Source organism: Rhinolophus hipposideros (genome assembly GCF_964194185.1).
Source record: "Rhinolophus hipposideros genome assembly, chromosome: 26".
Lineage (NCBI taxonomy): Eukaryota > Metazoa > Chordata > Mammalia > Chiroptera > Rhinolophidae > Rhinolophus > Rhinolophus hipposideros.
This window is the reverse complement of record NC_138072.1, coordinates 8,810,980-8,830,654: the sequence shown is the minus strand read 5'-3', so window position 1 is coordinate 8,830,654 and position 19,675 is coordinate 8,810,980. Positions and strand designations below refer to the sequence as shown.

The 19,675-nt window shown below is 39.3% G+C and overlaps 1 protein-coding gene across 8 annotated transcripts in view; it reads left to right on the top strand.

Moving 5' to 3' along the window:
* Positions 1-19,675, top strand: part of ESRRG (estrogen related receptor gamma) — a 532,991-nt gene that overhangs the window by 38,150 nt on the left and 475,166 nt on the right. The window contains exon 1 of one of the 8 annotated variants that reach the window (XM_081039342.1): positions 9,995-10,014. The exons of 6 other annotated variants lie outside the window; for them this stretch is intronic. The gene's annotated coding sequence lies outside the window, so the exon portion shown is untranslated. Of the gene's footprint in view, positions 1-9,994; positions 10,015-19,675 lie in introns of those variants that run through there. One more of the 8 variants, XM_081039343.1, reaches the window with a different exon arrangement.

Below are 19,675 nucleotides of genomic sequence, written 5' to 3'. Positions count from 1 at the left end.
AAGTACTGTCCGCCTCTTGTAGACGTGCCTGCCCATGACTGCAAAACTGTCAGCGTGTGTGCTAGAGACACAGATAAATTCTAATTGCAAGGAGATTTGTTATTTAAACACCTTTCCCATCCCCCTTCCGGAATAGAGACTCCGGTGCTTGGTAAAGTGGCCGAGAGTGAGGGCAGAGTTAGGGCACCGGGACTGGGAGGGAAGTGGGTGAGTCCTCGGGTCTTCTGGGGAGAGGGGATGGGGGAGGGGTCGTTGGGGTGAGGGTGGCCTCAGGAGTTTGGACTGCTGTCGGGGGCTGGAAAATCCTTCTGGTGTTTGCTGCCGCTGTCGTCCTACGTGTCTCCCTCATGTCCTCTACGCCTCATTCCCTCCCAGTCCCCCAACCCGTTCACCTTCCCAAGGGAGTCTCTGAAGTTGCACGGAGGTTACCCGACTATCATTTTAAGTATTTCAAACCACCTTACCCCCTGCTACCCCTCAAGTCTGTCAGAAGCTTCTGCAGAATAGACCCCCCCCTTCCACCTCCCCCCCCCCCATGTTTGGTGATGGAAGATTCTCAGAGAAAGACACAGAGGGCAAAGCTTCCCTCCTTCCCTTCTCTTCCCTTCCAGCTGCACCCCCTCCCCCTTTCAGAATCTTAATGAGCATTTCTGGAAGAGTCCGGAAGGGCCTGGAGAAACCCCTGCATGCACAGTGCTGTGGAATGATTATGTATGTGTTTATTTATTGTGCTTGCTTGGGGTATGTTGTGAATTGCCACATGGGTCTGCTTAAGCTGGGGAAGCACGCTGGCTATGTTTGTGTTGTAGCAGCAGAACCAGTGGCCCTACAATAGACACAGGCACACACAGAAAGCAAATGATTTTGCTAACATAAAGTAGAGGGCAATGTTGAAAATATCACCTTCTGTTTCTTTCAGAGAGAGAGAGAGAGAGAGAGAGAGAGAGAGAGATTCTCAGCATATGAGTTAAGAGAAGCTATTAGGTCCACATATGACCTCCTACTACTTTCAGAACACTACTGCTTAATACTTTACGTCAAGATCCAGAGACTTGCAGATGTTTTGAAGTGTTTCAAAGCAGCTAAAAGACTTGGTCTGGTTTTGAAGAGAAACAGTCTTTTGTTTCTCATGCTGCCCAAATAGCAAATAGGGGAGTGTGTTGGGAAGATGTCCAAATTCGAAAGCAGCAGGCCAGAGGGGAAGGCAGGGGGAGGGGGCTGGGGAGTGCTGTCAGCATTCTTTTATCATATTTTTTCTGTCCAGTAGATTTGATGTTATCAACATGAGTTAACCAACCTGAGAAACAGTTCCGTCATTGTGGGAAAGGGAGGGAAATTTGAACAGTTCTCAAAGCTGAGCTGAGGAACAGTTGACAGAAAGAAGGTACATAGAAACCCTGATGGAGTTGAAGTGACATTGATAGGGTCTCTTTTCCTGCAAATACGAAAAGAATCAAGTATATCATAAAGTCGGCCTACACGATCTTTCAAACATATGTGTGTCTGTTATGCCCGGCCTTGTGATTTTTGCGCAATCAATTCTCATAACTCTTTAAGCTCATGTTACATAGAAGTAGAATGTGTGTGTTGAGAGTGGTGTCAGAGCCCATAAAACTGTCCACTGACTGGGGTGAGGAACATAGATAAAAGATCATTTATTTTCTTTAATAAATCAAAACGGCATTTAAATCTTTGTGCCTGCTGTACACTGAAACCTGCTGGTCTCCTTTAATGGGAATTGTAAGGGGCGCAAAGGGACTTTGTGACAGGTGACGCTTTAACAAAATACAGCAGATCAATCGATTAGGTTCCCATGTGTGCTCTGCTCAATTTATTCTGTGCAATTTTTCCAGAAATTAAAAGGTGAGCAAGAGGGTGCCATGTTCCCATTTCCACGGGAGCACCAGTTATGACTGCGCCAGTATTTCAATATTAAGTGATCTCAAGGTATTTCGTCTTTCATTTTGAGTTCTGAATTTGAATCAGTGTGAGAATGGCAGGGCCTCAAGATAAGGTGTAAGTAACTATGCAGACAGTGGGAGAGGCTGGTAGGGAAAGTGCGGCTTTGCTCAGGAGACTTGTTTACAGGGATGTTTCGGTTGCAGCTAGAATTTTAGCCAAAGCCTGCCAGAGGTAATGGGCTTATGTTTGAAATTGATGAGTGTCTCTCTCTCTCTCTTTTTTCTTCTTCTTCACAAACATGAACGGCACATTAGCTCAACACTCAAGGCAGAACTTTCATGACGCCCCATGACATTTTCAAATCTAGACAAGTCCCCAGACTAGTGTGTCACAGGAAAGGGAGTTATTTATGAGGTTCTCCTTTTGTTTACAGAGGTATCAATACAAGCAGCTTTAGTCTTCTTTATTATTTTTTTTTAATGTCTTGAGTGCTTGACTGTAGTAAATGCAAAACAAATTATATCTGAGGAAGTTAAAGTATGCCTTACAGATTGACCCATGAAATTGATTTCAATTAGACATGGACGATCTCATTATCCTAGCGAGGGGAATTTAGGATATAACGTAGGAATTTTGTTATTTGTTTCAAAATTGTTGGAAAACTGCAGGAACAGAAAGATTTTGAGGGAAATGCCAAAGCCACATTAATGAAGAAAAACACTGGTGAGATACTTTTGAATAATAGATAGGCGATGTAATGGTCAACCACAAGATAAAAATTTTACAGGATTTTTATGGCTTTAAATTGGCTGCATTGTAAACTAAGCTTACTACTCTATTAAGTCATTTATACTTTTCAATTATTTAACATCTCTGGCCAACCTATCTTCTGTGGTCTTTTTCTGTACACATCAGAAATATGTATAGTAGTAATTGCTTGTTGTTAGTGTGGGACTTTGCAATGGAGCAAGGTTTAATTTTAACTTCTTCAGACAAATTATTACAAAGAACGCACAGAGGAAAAAGAATGTTATGCAAACAGTGCGAGCCTTATGAAGTGGAGAGAGCTACAACATCCAGTCTTTAATACAATTTAAATCCCTCTCACTAAGAATCTTTGACAGTATCTGTATTCCAGGGACTGTGCATTTGGAAATACTATCTCTCCATTTAAATGCAGATCTTCTGCTTTCTCCAGGAAGCAGTTGGTGAACCTTTCAATGGAACTATTGATATGAGAAAACCAATGGAAAATTTGCCACGAACATTAGAATCTGATGTTTAGAAGTAATGATTACCGAGTTTCACAATGTTGTGTTTTGTTTTTTTCATGCACTTAAAATATCTTTATAAAGTCAAAATAATGTGCTGGGGGCTCTTGTGCAAAGAAATTTTCTCTTGTCACTTTACTGTTAGTTTTTGCAAGCTGTAAAATAATTAGGCTTTGCAAGTCAGTTTTTAGTTAGCATTGCCACTCCAGTAGATTCCAGGGCCTCAGGAATCAGAACAGGGAATTAGGGATGAGATCTGGGAGAGCTTAAGGATCTTTCTCTGGAACCACCTACTTTGGACTATTTTAAACTTAATTAATGCGAGTGTTCTGTCTTGGAATCAATGGTGGTGGTGGCCAAAAAGGACAGCCAGAGCATGTGGGGTCTTTAAGAGATGATTGCAGAAGGAAATACAGTCTTTTGGAATAGAATGGAGCCTTATAGTTTTCGATCTTCAAAGTCAGGCAACTAGAAAAATCTCGGCACATCTTCAAATACAAATTCCTGAGGTACACGTTGGGATAATGTTCAGACTCTGTGTGTCTTTATCACATAGCTAGGAAAATTTTATTTTTTTTGGAGATTAGACACTGTTCATTTACTCAACCCTGATTTCCAACTGTGAAAGGCCACTCCCCCCTTAGTTTACCTCCTCCATGGTACTGGGTGTAAATCCCACCCCCATAGTCCTTCTGACATGTACATCATGTACAGATATTTAATACTGTGTTTATACCATTGTGCTTGATAATTCCAGTAGTTGTGAAGATGAATTATTGGTTGTTTTCAATCAGCCTCTGTTTATATTTCTGTTATGAAGGCTACTTTGTTCTTCTAAACAAGGGGATGGTCACAGTTACCACGAAAGAGGGTTGAATGTGTTTGGAATAGCTGTGAAGATATTTTATCTACTTATGAACACTTATGGCTGTTTCAGGTGGCACATCTGCTAAAATAAATAACCTGGATAGGACTCTATAAAGGACGCTACTTAAGGAAGGAGCTTATTGTACTTCCCTTATACATGTGAATGTTTTTCAGCTCGACAAATATGCATATCTGACATAGCAACTTCTTACTGTTTTGAAAGATTTAATTTCAGAAAGCTAAATTTATATAAAGCATGGCAAAACTTTCGTACTCTTATTTTGATAAATATTTATGTGGTAAGATAAACAGTGTTTCCAGATAACTGTGTTACCAGAGTGGTCCATTTAAATTTGATCACACTCTAAAATATATTTGATTAATAAGGCTGATTTTTATGTCCAGTGCAATTTATGTTCACCAATACCTATTTTTTTTAGCACAATTACAGATTGTGAAACAAATTTTCATATATGTTAAATACTAAGAACAAGAACAACTAACATTTGTATAGTGTGTTAGAGTTTATAATCATAAGCTGTTGTTTGGAAGAATATTTATTGCACTTTCGTACTTAAGAAGGGAATCCATTTTTACCATGTAAACATTACATGAAAATAGATTTTTTTATCAGTTTCCTCCTTCCCTCTTTCTCTTATTCTCTCCTTTCCTTTTTTCTTCTTTCCTCTTTTAATGGGGAAAAAAAAAGTCTACTGACTTTTTTTGTGTGTGTGGAGCATGTATAATTGCCTATCACACATTTCTATTTAAAAAGGAGCCATAGTAAGCAATCCAACATGATTTTTGGAATATATCTTCTGCCTACCAGTGTTCTTGAGGAAATGTAAGGTTGCAGAAGTCATTTCATGCCCTGTATGTTTTCAAACATAAATCAGGAAAATTGTTAGCGAGTTATAGCTCTTCTTAGAGACTGTGGCTATAGTACTATAGTAAACACAGGCTATATATTTTTCCAAGTTATTATGTGTAGAGAGAAATCCAAAGTTGGCTATTTAGAGGAATGGTTTAATTCAGTTATCAGAAATTCATTTTCTATCAGTATGAGCATTTGTTTTCCAAAAGTTGCAGAAATGGGACATAATACCTGATGATCCTTTAGATCAATCACCTTCAGAGTTAGAGATTTGTTCTTTGTAGTTAATGTGTATACCTTGTTTCCCCAAAAATAAGACCGAGCTGGACCATCATTTCTAATGTGTCTTTTGGAGCTAAAATTAATGTAAGAACCTGGTATTATATTTTATTATATTATATTATATTATATTACCCAATCTTATAGTAAAATAACACCTGGTCTTATATTAATTTTTGCTCCAGAAGACGCATTAGAGCTGACGGTTGGCTAGGTCTTAGTTTCGGGGGAACACGGTACTACTGAATATCTGTCTTTAGTTAAGGATCAGTCGAAATGGTGCTAAGCTGAGTGATGGTATAACCTGCCTACCATCTTCATCAGAGAGCAGTGAACCTTTGTTTCTTCATTTCTAAAATGAGACGGTTTGACTTGTAGCTCTCCAACTTACTTTACCTCTATGATTCTGAATTAAGCAGTTGATTAATAATGAATCAACCAATTACTTATACTCCTGTTTTTTTCTATTCTATAAAATAACTATTTACTAAAGTGTGGTCTTAAGTCATGCCAGAAATATTAGTATATAGAGTAATAAGTGAGCTCAGGTTCATTGGCTTGAAATGAAAGCTTCATGGACTTTAGGCACTCAAGTTTACATTAAACTTTTTCAATTATTATGTCAATTATTAGATATTCAAAACATACTTGTTCACAGAAAACAATCTTAAATACTGAATACTTTTCTAGGCTTGACTATAAAAGCCTATGTTAGTTATTAGTCTATCAGTGTAATAGCGTCTATCAGTGATGAAAAATGTGAAAAACAGTTTGATATGAGTGATAAACATAAAAAGGAATTAGAACTGAATGATAGTTTATCATTTATCTAGACTCGGGAGGGTTGATGTTTAAGGGAATATACATACAATTGGAAGTTAAAAAGATAGGTGGAAACTATTGCAGAGTATCTGAACGGGATTGTAAGAAACTTGCAGGATTTTTAGAAGTTGATTACAAAGTGTACAAGTCTTCCTTCCCTTGGAATTGTGTGACATTAGCACAATTTCTAAGATTGTCACCTGTGATGAGATTTGTTTTTTGACACCCAAATGCATTGAAAAGTGGGAGAGTGAAGAAAACTGGAGAGGAAAAATTACCCTCTAAAATAATTGGCCAAGATATGGGAGAAGAAAAGGTGGATGGCAATTGAAGGTGGAAGACAGAGGCGTGTGTGTGTGTGTGTGTGTGTGTGTGTGTGTGTGTGTGTGTAAGATAGCCTGGTCTGCATTTAACTCATCTACCAAGGAAAAACAGGGAAATGAATGTGTGCACATTCTCCTATAGAGAAAGTATACTATATTAGTTAAGTGGAAAAGCTTTGGAATTAGAGTATCCATTTTGAAATTTTTGCTGGGTCACTTATTGCCTACGTGATCTTGTGCAGTTATCCAATTCTCTGAATTTGTCTTATCTGTAAAAATGTGAATACTAAAACCATCTGCTTCCAAGATGGTTATGAGAGTCGAGTGAGACCCATGGGTACACACGTGCTTGAAAACATATTTAGTTCAAGGTGGTGAGGAACAGTCATTGGGTCGACCAGTATCTCTGAGCTGACCAGCTCTGACCAAGTCTTAGGCAAATTTGTTTAGCTCCAAAGTGGTCTTTGAAAAGCATGTTTCTTGTCCGCTGTGGTCAAAGAACTGGTGGGTACTTTACATATTACTTTATTTAGGGAGGGAGCAGGAAATAGTATCAAGCTGGCCAGTTGAATGTAGCAAGCCTGATAATTCTAATGTATGTGATGTCATTTTAGGAAGAGCACATTCCCTGTCCTTTAGCTTGCCGAAATAAATAGGGAATGACTGAAAACAAAAACAATGTATTCAATACTTATTTTGTTCCTCTCAAACATTGCCTGTCATTTGCACTTCTGCCATGGCACTGGTATTAATCTGAATTTCCTAAGGCTGAAAGAATCATTGTTTGGCAGTAAATACTTGAAAATAATGATATAAATTCCATTAAAAAAGATTTTCAGGATATAACAGAGGTAATTAATGTAGTGCATGAATCTACTCCAAGTTCTAGATTCTATACAGATCTTTTTCAAGAATCTGCTTATTTTTATTTATGATTCACTGATAACTGTCTAGCCAATTCTTCCACCAGAAGTGGACTGAATTTCAAAACCTAAAATGAAGCAATAGATCAAAAGTTATTCAAGAAATTTGGTTATTTGTATAGACAATATATTTTTAAAAGACAGATCCAGAAATCTACTTGGATTCTACCCAAGATTGGCCATGTGTTTTGCTCTGGTTCACAAGATAATGATCAATGGAATTGTACACTTTTTGATCTGTTAAACCTAGAAACTGAAGTGAACCTAGAAATCAAGAGATGTCTTGGGATCAAGTTTGAGTTTAAAAGTAAATGTTGAATCTCTCTTACCAAAATTCATCAGGCCCTCAGTGTGCAGAATATATGCTAAACAAATGGAGAAAACCATCTTTGGGTGGTGTAATTATGAGTCAGTTTTAAAAACTGTGACATGTGTATAATTATCTGGAAGTAACTGAAGACCCAGCATGAGCATTGGAAGGCCACACAAATAACATCCAAACCGTTGTTGAGGAATTGTAGTTTTCTATGAGATTGATTATAAGTGGTGAAATTGACCCAGCTGGAGTTTGTTTTAATTTTGGAAAAAATACTAAATATGTAATAATTTAAATATGTAAAATGTATTAAATATATTTAGTATCATGCTAGGGCTGTTAGCGAATACAAAGTTATTTTAAGATATAGGTCCTCTCTTTAAGGGACCTACACTCTATGGAAGTACAATATATACACGTGAAACTATTAAGATAGCAGTCCAATACAGAATGGCGAATTGATATGTGTACTCTAAAGCAGAGTACGCAACAGAATCAGAACTTGGGTTGACCTTCAGGTGACCACGTCTGAGCTCTGTGACCCTTAGCTCTTTCAGCTGGAGTTTTCCCACTTGCAAATTGGGCAGAATTTCGTCTGTCTCATTGGATTGCTATGAGACAAAGTATTTGAATGAGATGAGACAAAAAGAGTGTTTGAAAGGTGGCTGTGCTTTATGTTAGAGACTACACCAATTGTAGAAACGACCTTGTACTTATGTCAGTGTCCTTGAGAGTAGGGGCTATGTCTCCGATGACTTTGTACACCCCCTCCTACCCCCAGTGTGTGGCACTGTGCCGAGGAGGCTCAATAAATGTCTGTAAAAATGCACGGATGCCAGGCGGTAGGGTCAGCCCTTGACATCTGTGATTCTTTCCATCTTCACAATGATCTCGTACGATAGATGTATTGCCTGCTTTTCATAGAGGAGACGAAAGTTGAGAGATTTTGAGCAACCTGCAGGGCAATCAGGTAGAAAGTAGGAAGCCCAGGACAGGAAGCTAAACTTATCTGGCACCAGAGCCCACACTTGTCATTACTTCCTGTGGGCCCTCCGAGGAAAGGAATTATGATTACCCTCGAACAACCATGTGGCCACAATGAAAACCCAAGGCCTCACTCGGATCATGCACCAGTTGCCCAGGCAGCTCCTGGGCCGCCTTTCAGAAAAGTGGGGGACACATCTCCCACATCTCTGTGCAGCTTGGCACAGTTCACGTGGCCTTTTGTTAAACTGTCAGTGCTGATTTCTGCCCTTTGAAGTAAAACGCACAAGCGTGAGAAAATACCATACGACGTGTCATAACCTAGACTTGTCATAGGGACAGAAGGGAGGGGAAGGTCGGTAAGGGACACCCAGATAATGAAGAGACTCACAAATGATTTGGGCTCAGTTTGTTACAACAACCAGCAGCCCCCACCCACCCCCATCTCTTATCCTCTCTTAACTTTCCAGCTCAGAGTTTGGTGAGGTCTAGAATTTCCATTCTCCTCCATATTAAGTGTGGGAAAGACGGAGCTTCCACTCCTGAGCAGCATATTGCATGAGCTGTATTTCATCTTTCTCCTAATTATCCTGATAGCCTCATCCTAGCAGCAGGTTCTACTGGCGTTTATAATGAACACTCCTAAAATGGCCCCCCACGAACCCATAATTTTAAAACTGTAGCCTCTGAATTGGGAAGCACAGCTACCCAAATAGTCTATTATTTGTTTCCTCCATTGATTTGGGAGGAACATCAGAGAGTCATAAAATTCTCAACACAACATTAGTAACGCCCAGTGAACTCGAAGGTTTATATAAAAAACCAGGGCAAATACGTTTTAGAAATTGGGATTCTTTTTTCTTTTCTTTCCTTTTTTAAAAAAAAAATTCTGTGACAACACAGCCCCTGGTCGGTCAGGATGGCAGAGGTAGAGACTGTATTTCAGTGCAGAGAATACCTTTCACTGTTATCAGAGGCCGGTCGGTCACAGTGTTTGGTTTCCCAGGAAGCGCTAACCCACCCGAGAGGAAACCTGGTGGGGAGATATCTCCCACCCTCCTCCCTGACCTGTGGTAAAGGCGCTGTGGAATTGTGTGAAGTTGTCAAAGGTTGCTCTGCTCTCCGGCACTTGGCACCAGCTCCGCTGAAATGCGATGCCATTGGTTTTCAGTAAAGGTTCCTTTCTGCAGGGCTGCAAACACAGATCAGCAGCTCCTGTGTATACACAACCAGGGAGCAAATCAAGCAGCACAGTTAAAGCAGCCTTGAACCCTGAGACTTCCCAAGATCTCCTCTGCACGCAGGAAGTTTTCTTCTCCTTCTCCTTTGTCAGATTTAGCACTTGTGCTCTTGTCATCAGATCTGAGCTAGGCTCCTTGCTGCACAGTACAGAGGCCTCCTTAAGACATTTGTCCTTGAAACTGCACCAAACTCTTGGAAGAACCCAGAACGTGTAAGTATGTATGATTTAGGCAGCAGTAGTACAGGGCAAAGCTGCAATCAACCATTATACAATATCCGATTAGCAGTGCAGGAGAGGTTTTCCCGACGTTGTGTTACATTCATTTTCAATTCCTTCCGAGGAAACCAATCAATTCCAGCTTCTGATACAGTGACTTTGCAGTAGATGGGGTTGTACTATGTTAGCTTTAACTATTTGCTGTGCTCAGTTAGCATTTAGATGTGACTTGTGGGACAGTTATTGTGAGCATGAAACTATAAAACTTCTACATTTGTATTAGGAATGATAATTGTTGGTCATGTCCATCTTGAGAAACAAGTTTGCTTTGGGGAATGTTTTTAAAGAATTAACCCCATAAATTCATGGACAACAGAATGAATCTGCACTTGTTCTTGTTCTCAATAAAACATAGTAGTTTGCAGTCCTAATTTATTTACTCATAAAGAGTAAATTAAGTTCCATTGAGATTTTGTCTTAATTGAATCCTATCCATTGCTGTTTGTTTAGTATTTTACTGTCTCGTATGTATCTGTTTAAGTTACTTGGCTGGGATCGAAATCTGGTTAAACCTGTGTTTAGTCACTCTTTAGATCCTAAGACCATTCAGGGATAGTAAATTGTTACACGATTTTGGTTGGGGTGGGGGGGGTGGGTTTGTTTTTTAAGGGGTGGTGGTATTATCCTTGACAGCTGTGAATGGTTGTCAGATGTGGACCACGGACTAAATACTCTAAGGCTGCAAGTTCAATCTCAGCTTGTCCACATCTGTAACTCCAACCAGTAAAAGCCCGTGCCCCTTTCTATCAATTTTTAATATGCACTGATACTTAGGTTTATAAGATTAATTTCTCTCAGATTAGTCTGATTGATAGCTGGATTGTGGTTTCTTAAGAGCTTGCTCCCTGAAACCCACAGCAAAGCTGCATTCCATTTAACTAGTGAATGTAAAAACGGGTAACCATGGATTCAGCCACCAGTAACTGCCAGTGCAATGACTTGTTGTAAACAATACAAATGAACCAGGAGAGCAGGAGGCAACCAGACATGAAATGATTTTAATAGAAATTACGGTAAAAGGTCATGTGATGTGGTATCAGCTTCTGTTCAGTTTTAAAGGGAAAGTCTTTATTTTCTCCCCACGACCCCACATGCACCTATTTCCAATCAACCCAAGTAGATATCTCCACAAGCTTGGCAGTTCCCACTCTCTGCTTCCATGGAGAATGGTGGCCAGTGTGATTCTGGGCAAAGCGTGGTGACTGGTGGATTTTCACGGTAAGTACCTTTATTTGGGAAACAAAAAGGAAGTCTGTGCATTCCAGGGCTTCTTTCATGGAAGGTCATGCTAATTGTGTGCTAGAAGGCCTCCAGCTTTGAAGTAAGAGGACTCGGTAGTTTTGTTTTCTAGCTTTTATGTCTTTTCTCTCTCTTCCTAAATCTCTGGGTTATTAAATCTCGGTCTTTTTTGTTAAGCTGTTATTTGCTTCCCAAGCAACTTCTGCAATATGGTAATGAGCACTCGCAAATACTGAGAGAAGTACCGTAACCTCAAGGTTTTCAGCCATGCAGACCTTGTCTGAGTTCTGCATGTACCACATTTTATAGTCCGGTGTGCATGTCTCGGTTAGAGATGGTTTCTGTGTATGAAAATGGTTGTATTTACAAATGGGCCTTCAACCAAGAAATGTTTAGAAGTCATACCTGTGTTAAGTACTCATCGTGTGGTTTGTTTGGTATACCCACACCAGCTGTGCTTAGTGAAAGGCAATGAAAGAAGACACTCTAGTAAAACTTGGGTGGTAGGGGGGTTCACTTAAAAGCCAGCTTTAGAAGGTGGGTCTAGTCGGTACCCCATGTGCAGGAATGAAGGGGTTCAGAGTCACTGTCTCAGACAGTAACAGACCTTTTAAGCAAAGGTCTGTCTGTAGGTGTGTTGTGGCTCAAGGTGAAAACAGAGCTGAACTGTCCTCCTGAGCCATCCCTCCTTCTACACACAGATGGTATAAATAATCAGACCATCTTGGAACAGAAGCTGAAGGTGTGTTTATAGTTTACCTCCTTTTAACAGACAGATCATTCTGGATACATTTGTAATTGTACATATATCGATATCTTGCTGAAGAACAGAATTTTAGGTGTTTGTTTTTGTATTAATGCTGCAACTGTGACAGACCCAATCAGCATGTGAAGAAAGCATGAGGGCTGTAGCTTAGAAACTCAGGAAGATGAACAACATCAGCCCTCCACTTAGACCTGAATCTAGGAAATTATTTGTTTAGACCTGTAACTGTTAACATAGTGCTTATAGTTAAGCTTTTTTTTTTCCTTCAAGCTTTTTAATAAGAAGTTGGCATGCTTGACTGCATACTCATACTTAGACTGAAGAATTCTTCAAATGTCATGGTTAGCTGTGGCCTTGTGGTGCATTTGCTCTCCCAATACTAACTTTGCTTATCAGACAGAAACGAAAGAAGAAACTCTAGTAATTCTTGTGGTGGGCGGTGGGGAAGGTGCAATTTGAAGCCAATCTGGGAACACCAAGTTTAAGTGAGGTTTGGGTACATTATAATTAAATCTATGATTTTATCTTTTCCTGGCCTTGATTCTCCAAGTTGAAATAGGAATACAGTGTCGGCAACAGGGTGGTTAGAGAACGCTCTTTGGAGTCAGACGTCGGTGGGAGTCTTTGCTCTGAACTTCCCTATGCTTAAGATTTTGGTCAAAGCGACTTCTGAGCTTCCAAATCCTTATTTGTAAATTGCAGGCAATCATGCACACCAGTGGGTGGGTGAAAGGTTAAAGGAGATAAAGCATAGGAAATGTTGCACACCGTGTTTAGCATATAGTACGTGCTTAGTAAACTGTTGCTACGTTCATTATTCTTTTTGTTTGAGGAAACAGTTCAGAAGAATCCTACTCTAAGTGTTGAGGCTAAGAGAAAGATAATGTTCCCATCCTAGGTTGGTCCTACTCTAGTGACACTGTGCAGTGCAGTGACTCGTCATCACTTGGGAGATGGTGATTCAGCAGGTAGTGTTATGTAGTGTTTTATATAACGTTTACTGAAGCCAAAAGTAGTATCTTATTGCCATATACATAAAAAGCCCTGAAAACAAGCAATAAGCAAAATATTTAGGAAAACGAAGTTTTTGGTTTTTTGTTTTGTTTTATTTGGTATTTAGGATTTCTCATAGTCAGGTATTGAGGTGACATTCGCATTTTATCTATGATCTTGTTGCCTGTGTTGAGAGCAGGACACTTAAAGGTATAAGACTTCGTAATGACGTGATCCTAAAACCTTAAAATCAGTGCTTACCAGTTGTTTTCAAAGATAATCATAGAGACTGAAGAACAATAATAATGAGCAGGCTAGTAAACATGGAGGTTAGTGCTTCCAAGGCAACACGTCTTCAGAGGATTGTCTACGCGTGTTTGTGGTGAGCTGTGACCTTCCTGAAATCTAAGGATCTGATTTCCTCTTTCCTTCTTCCCTCCTTGTTCTCTCTTTCCTTCCTTTCTTCCTTTCATTTGTTCTTCTTTCCTTCCTCTTAACTCTTCTATGTTCTCTCAGCTACATAGCGTTTTTTTTTTTTTTTTTCCTTTGTGAATGAGAAAAGCTCAAAGAGTGAAGGAGGGACATGAGACCCATGGTCTTTTTATGTTGCCCTCATTTTATAAATGGAAACTTGAAGCGGAGTTAGAAAAATCTGTTTTTCTTTCTCCTATTGAGCTGCAGAGTCTCATCTGAAGTGACCTGCACACCCCAGGGAAGCCTGGCTCAGGACTATTTGTTGATTCATTGATTAAACGGCATGGAGGGAAGGGGCATCGAGCATGGAGATTCCCTTAGTAGTGAAAGCTTTGAAACCCCAAGCTGCAGTGTACAGTCGGATGGCTTCTCTGTGACCTCCCAACCACTAATCTCCTTTAAGAACTGAATCAAAGCAGTTAAGGGGTTTTGTCAGATGGATTTTGCCTACAGTTGGGTTTTTGGCAGTTGCTTGTAGAAGGCAATACATTCTTCACAAGGATATGATGTTTTTTTTCCAGAAAGGAATGAAGACAAGGTGCCAGCAGATATCTCTAGAGAGGGACCCTCATTTATTCATGGTACTATGCTGGCTGGGACAGCTGCAAGGTGATGACTTTCTCACACTTTGCAGCCAATCTTCTCAACCACCCTTGTCTAATGGTCCATCCCTTAAGCACAGTAATGCAGGGGACTCCACTTCATAATCTCTTCCAAGGGCAGAGAAAAAAACCTGTGATTAGAATTGATATTGTACGAGTGACCATTTTTAATTAAAATTTATTTTTCCCATTTCCTTACTTCCCTACCCTTTGGTTACCATCAGCTTGTTCTCTCTCTCTTTAGGGGTCTGTTTCTGTTTTGTGTATACCCTGGTTTTGTTCTCTGAGATTACACATATAAGTGAAATCACACGGTGTTTGTCTTTTTCTGTCTGACTTACTTCACTTAGCACCATGCCCTCTCTGTCGATCCATGTCGATGCAAATGGCAAGCTTTCATTCTTTTAGATTGCTGAATAATATTTCATTATATATATCTACCACATCTTTATCCATTTGTCTATCAATGGACATCTAGGTTGATTCCATATTTTGGCTATTGTAAATAATGGTGCAATAAATATAGGGGTGCACATATATTTTTGAATTTGTGTTTTTGTTTACTTCTGATAAGTACCCAGAAGTGGAAGTGCTGTGTCATATGGCTGCTCTATTTTTATTTTTTGAGGAACCTCTATACTGCCTTGGAATGCATAGTGGCTGCACCAATTTACATTCCCATTGACAATGCACAAAGTTCCCTTTTCTCCACATCCTTGCCAGCACTTGTTGTTTGTTGATTTTTTGATAATAATCATTCTGACAGGTGTGAGGTGATATCTCATTGTCGTTTTGACTTGTATTTTCCTGATGATTGGTGATGTTGAGCTTCTTTTCATATTTCTATTGGCCATCGGTATGTCCTCTTTGGAGAAATGTCTATTCAGGTCCTCTGCCCATTTTTAAATTGGATCATTTGTGGGTTGTTTTTTTTCTTTTTTGATGTTAAATTATGTGAATTCCTTATATATTTTGGATATTGACTCCTTATTGAATGTATCATTTGCAAATATTTTCTCTCATTAAGCACATGTTCTTTTCATTTTGTTGAGGGTTTCCTTTGCTGTGCAAAAAGTTTTTAGTTTGGTGTGGTCCCATTTGTTTATTTTGTCTTTTGTTTCCCTTGAGCAAAGAGACATATCCAAAAAGATATTGCTAAGAGTCATGAGCAAGACTTTGCTGCCCGTGTTTTCTTCTCGGAGTTTTATGGTTTCTTATATTTAAGTCTTTATCTTCAATTTATTTTTTATGTGATGTAATAAAGTGGTTCTGTATCTTGTTTTTTGTTTTGCATGTATGTGTCCTGTATTCCCAACACTACTTATTGAAGAGGTTTGTTGTGAGGATTAAATAAGATTACATATGTAATGTATCTACTCCAGTGCTTGACACGAGGAAGATACCAGTAAATATTATTGTCATTCCTCTAGCCTTTTCACGGTCAGTGGTGGAGTCATGTATGTTAGAATTATGATAAAAGTCTTGTAAGTATGTATCTGGAATGGTATAGCTCAATGGTTTTCAGCATTCTCTTCTTCTGTAATACGTATAGAAAATGTATGTGAAGAATTACCACATACTTGGCATGGAGCGATCAATAAATAGTAATATGATGGTGGTGATGAAAATGGTGGTGGTGGTGGTGACAGAGAGGCTGATGGGTGATGTGCACATACCCCAGATGAGCTCAGGGCTCTAAGCAATTCCCAAAGCTTTAGCCTGGATCTCACTGCTTTCTTTCCTACATAGAAAGGAAATCAGAATGTTGGTGCCATTTATAAGTGCAACTATATTCTCTTAAATTGAAAAGAAAATACTCAGCAGACTTTAGTGCTTTATTGCCGGTAACAAGTTACTGGCATCACACCAGCTGGTCTAGAAGAGGCCATCTTTCTGGGAGAAAAAGGATTTTGAAAAATGTTTTACATCTCTGCCCTGGAACTTGACTGCGTGGTTGTGAATTCTGGATCAATCACTCACTAGCTGTGCTGACCTGGGGAAACAACTAAGCTGCTGAAGTCTCTATGTCTTCATCTTTAATTGGAATAATAGTGGCGTCCAGTTCGTACACTTAGGGTGGGGGTTACATGACTTAACGCAGGCAGAATACTCAGAAAAGTGGCACACAGTAGGTGCTCAGTGTTAGGCATTGTTAGAAGTTGTTGTTTCCAAGTGGTTGGATGTGGGTAGCATCTTAGCTTGAGATTCTCTCTCAAAATTGCCATTATTAATGTTAGCCATTGTTTCATTAATGCAGAAAACTAATTTTTAGTTTTAACATAATAGCTGGTATTGATTGTGTATTTACCATTTAAGCAGGCATTATATCATATTTTAGGTAACATTATTTTTATAATTGATTTATTAATAATTCTGCCATTACTCTTAGGAAATAGACAGTATTGCCCCCCCATCTTATAAATGAGAAAATTGAGCCTATAAGAGATGATAGAATTTTCCCGTCTAGTGAGTGACAGAGCCACACCTAAAATTTATAATCTTCCCTACATACGTTTCCTACACTGCCTCATGAAGTTGGAGACCATCAGTAGAGGTGGTGAGAAGGGTGTATTTTCTGGAATGAAAGAGAGACCTAAGAATCATGGAATGGTATTTCAAAAGGACATTCAAAAGACTCAAACCAGAAACAGGAAAGATGGTCACAGTAAAAAGCAACTTAATTTAGTTACTCAATAATCAGAAAACCTAGAAATAGAACTTAATTCTCTCTTATGGACAGGAAAAACTAAGAGACAGAGGTGGAAAAGGATAAGAATAATGAGGAGGACGGAGAGGAGGAAGAAAAGGAAGAGGGGAGGGAGAGAGAGAGAGACGGGAAAAGCGAGAAAGAGAGAGACAAAGGGAAAAAGGGAAAAGTTGAGAGAGAGAGAGAGAGAGATAAGTATATGCCTGTTAGTTAACACTCAAGCGGTTCTGGAGGTGGCTGACCCAGGGTCACCATCCTTATTTTAGGTTTACATTATTTTGTCCAAGGCGACACAACTAGAGATAATGGATTTGGGATTTACAATACGGTATTGCACCTTTGAACCCAGTATACTATTCTACTACATTATGCTACATTTTCAAGCATAAAGACATACAAAGATATAGACTCATGGAGAAGAAGTAGTATAGTTACATTGACATGGGGACAAAAGGTTAGAATTATCTGTTTTTTTCAGACATTAACACAGGAGATTTTCCTTAAATTCTGTTGTGCTTCTGCAACTCTAGGCATAAATTAGCTTAATCTATATCTAGAAGACTGTAGGTGTTTAATAATGTTTAATGCTTTTTATTTAAAAATAGTTTTTACTACTCTTGTTGAATTGATTTTCAAAAAAAAAAAAAAAAAGAAAATCTGTTTGCTAAATAGGTTCCATTTTCCTCCTGATTTATAGATAAAGAAACTGAATTATGAGAGATGAAATAGTTCCCTAAGATCATGGCAACCTATAGCAGATATGAAAGTCATTCTCTGGTTTTTGACCCTTCAGAAAAACATTTTTTCTCTTTAATGTGATGATATCTTCTAATTGTTGGGCGTATCATGTAATCAGCTTCTAAGAACTCGGGGACACATGGATGGAGGACAGTCACAGCTGGGTATACAGTGAGGGCCATTCTGGGAAATAGAAATTGAGGATGAACCTTTCATGCAGGTTCTGCTCTTGTCTTCAAGTCTGGAATTCCATCATCTGGCCTTTAAGGGATGATATAAGGGCTGTGTCTTTCCACATTCTCTTTCACCCTAGAATCCAGGCTGGGCACTGGAAAGAATCCCATGCCTTCTTGTGTTTTAGCTTCCTGGGGTCCAACAGATGGTATGGTGTCTTCCCCAGACAGATGCCTGCTGCTCCCACGATATGTCCAACTGGCACTGTGTAAAGCAGATGGAGTTCCCTTTTGAGAGGTACTTCCTGCCCTGCATGTTTGTTTTGAAGATGTGGGTTTTGGGAAATACAGAGGACCAGGGAAAGAGGAGGCGTAAGAAGTGTGAGAGGTGAGTTGTGTGAGAAGTGAGATGCAGTCCAAAGCAGAGTGGAATGAGACAAATGGGAAATCCTTGTAATTTCCATGGTGAATGCCAAGGTCAGACCACCTTCTTAAATCAGTTTAAGCAGAATCTCTGAGGTTAGGCCATTAGGCCAAGGCCCCACAGTCCTTCTTGGGAGGAAAAAACAACAACATGGTAGGCGCCAAATTCCCCCTATTCAGTGTTTAAATGGTGAAGGTGGAGAGGAGGGACTGAAAGGGGAAAAAGTGATGGCTTCCCACTTTTTCCTGTAGAAGGTCATGGAACCTTATGGACAGCTTTGAAAAACAAGCTGCTGAGAATAACCGTGCTTGTTGATAAATAATTGCTTACTGCCTCCATTGAAATAACATGCAGAAGGACTCCCTTCCACTGTTTCTCTAAATTTAAATATTTCCTCTCATAATACATGATACTTGGGTAGTGAAAGTTTATGAAATCATAAATTATCATCTTCCTTTTACAGATGAGTTAAGAAGATTAAGTGTCTTGTTTAAAGTAATTTGTTAAAAAGAGAGCAGAAGACTAGCTATTGGGTCTTCTGACATCTAGCTGTGGATTGATTCTACCTCTTAGAGATTCTAGTCTTGGGAGGGAGTCTGCATGGTGTAGGACTAGAGACTGAGTGTGAAGAAAACAAGGGGGAAAAACGTTAGAAGAAACAACTTGTCATGTTGGTTTTTTGTGTTGAGTGTGGTATCTATGATTACAAGATGGTGCAAAGATTCTGAATTTGTCCTCAACTGAATAAATGAAGGAAAGGGAAATTGCTTCTCTCCATCCAGTCCTCAGGTTTTCCTCTCTTTCTGGGGTCAGGCAATAGAGTGGAAATATAGATTATATGTCTTCTGCTTCTCAGAAGATGGAATTGAGGCACCTGTAAGCAAAAAAGAAATGACCTTGTACATGCAAGGTTAGTTCCCGTGTTTACCTGTGGTTCCACCCACTTTACCATGTAATAGGAGAGTAATCCCTGTGGGTAATATCTTAAAAGTGAAGGGATAGTTCAGTGAGATCCAGTGCATGGGTAGACACTGCAGCATTCCTTTATGAAAGCAATTAATACCCTAGGGTAAAACCATATTGGCCGAATACGTAGTTAAAATATAGTATCCCCTCCCTGCACTTTGGAATGAAACCTTGTAAGTCATGTGGATATTAGAACATGAAATGAATGTGTTCTTTCTCATATGAGTTCTGTGTTACTAATATCAAGTAAATAAGATCCTAACACAGCTCAGTGTAGTAGGGTGAATTTCTTGGCTTGGCCTAATTCTAACACTATGATAGAGAAGTTACAGATTTGACAATGACTCTGAAATCTTCAAGTTGACCACAGACTCCCAGAAGGAAGTCCGTTCAAGCTATTGCTAATGCTTCAAAAGTACAGTGTGTGATTGACAGAATGAACTAACTGGTATCATACAGATGTCAGCTTTTTGCCTTCAAACCATCGTTAACCAGTAGCAGCCACCAGCTAAT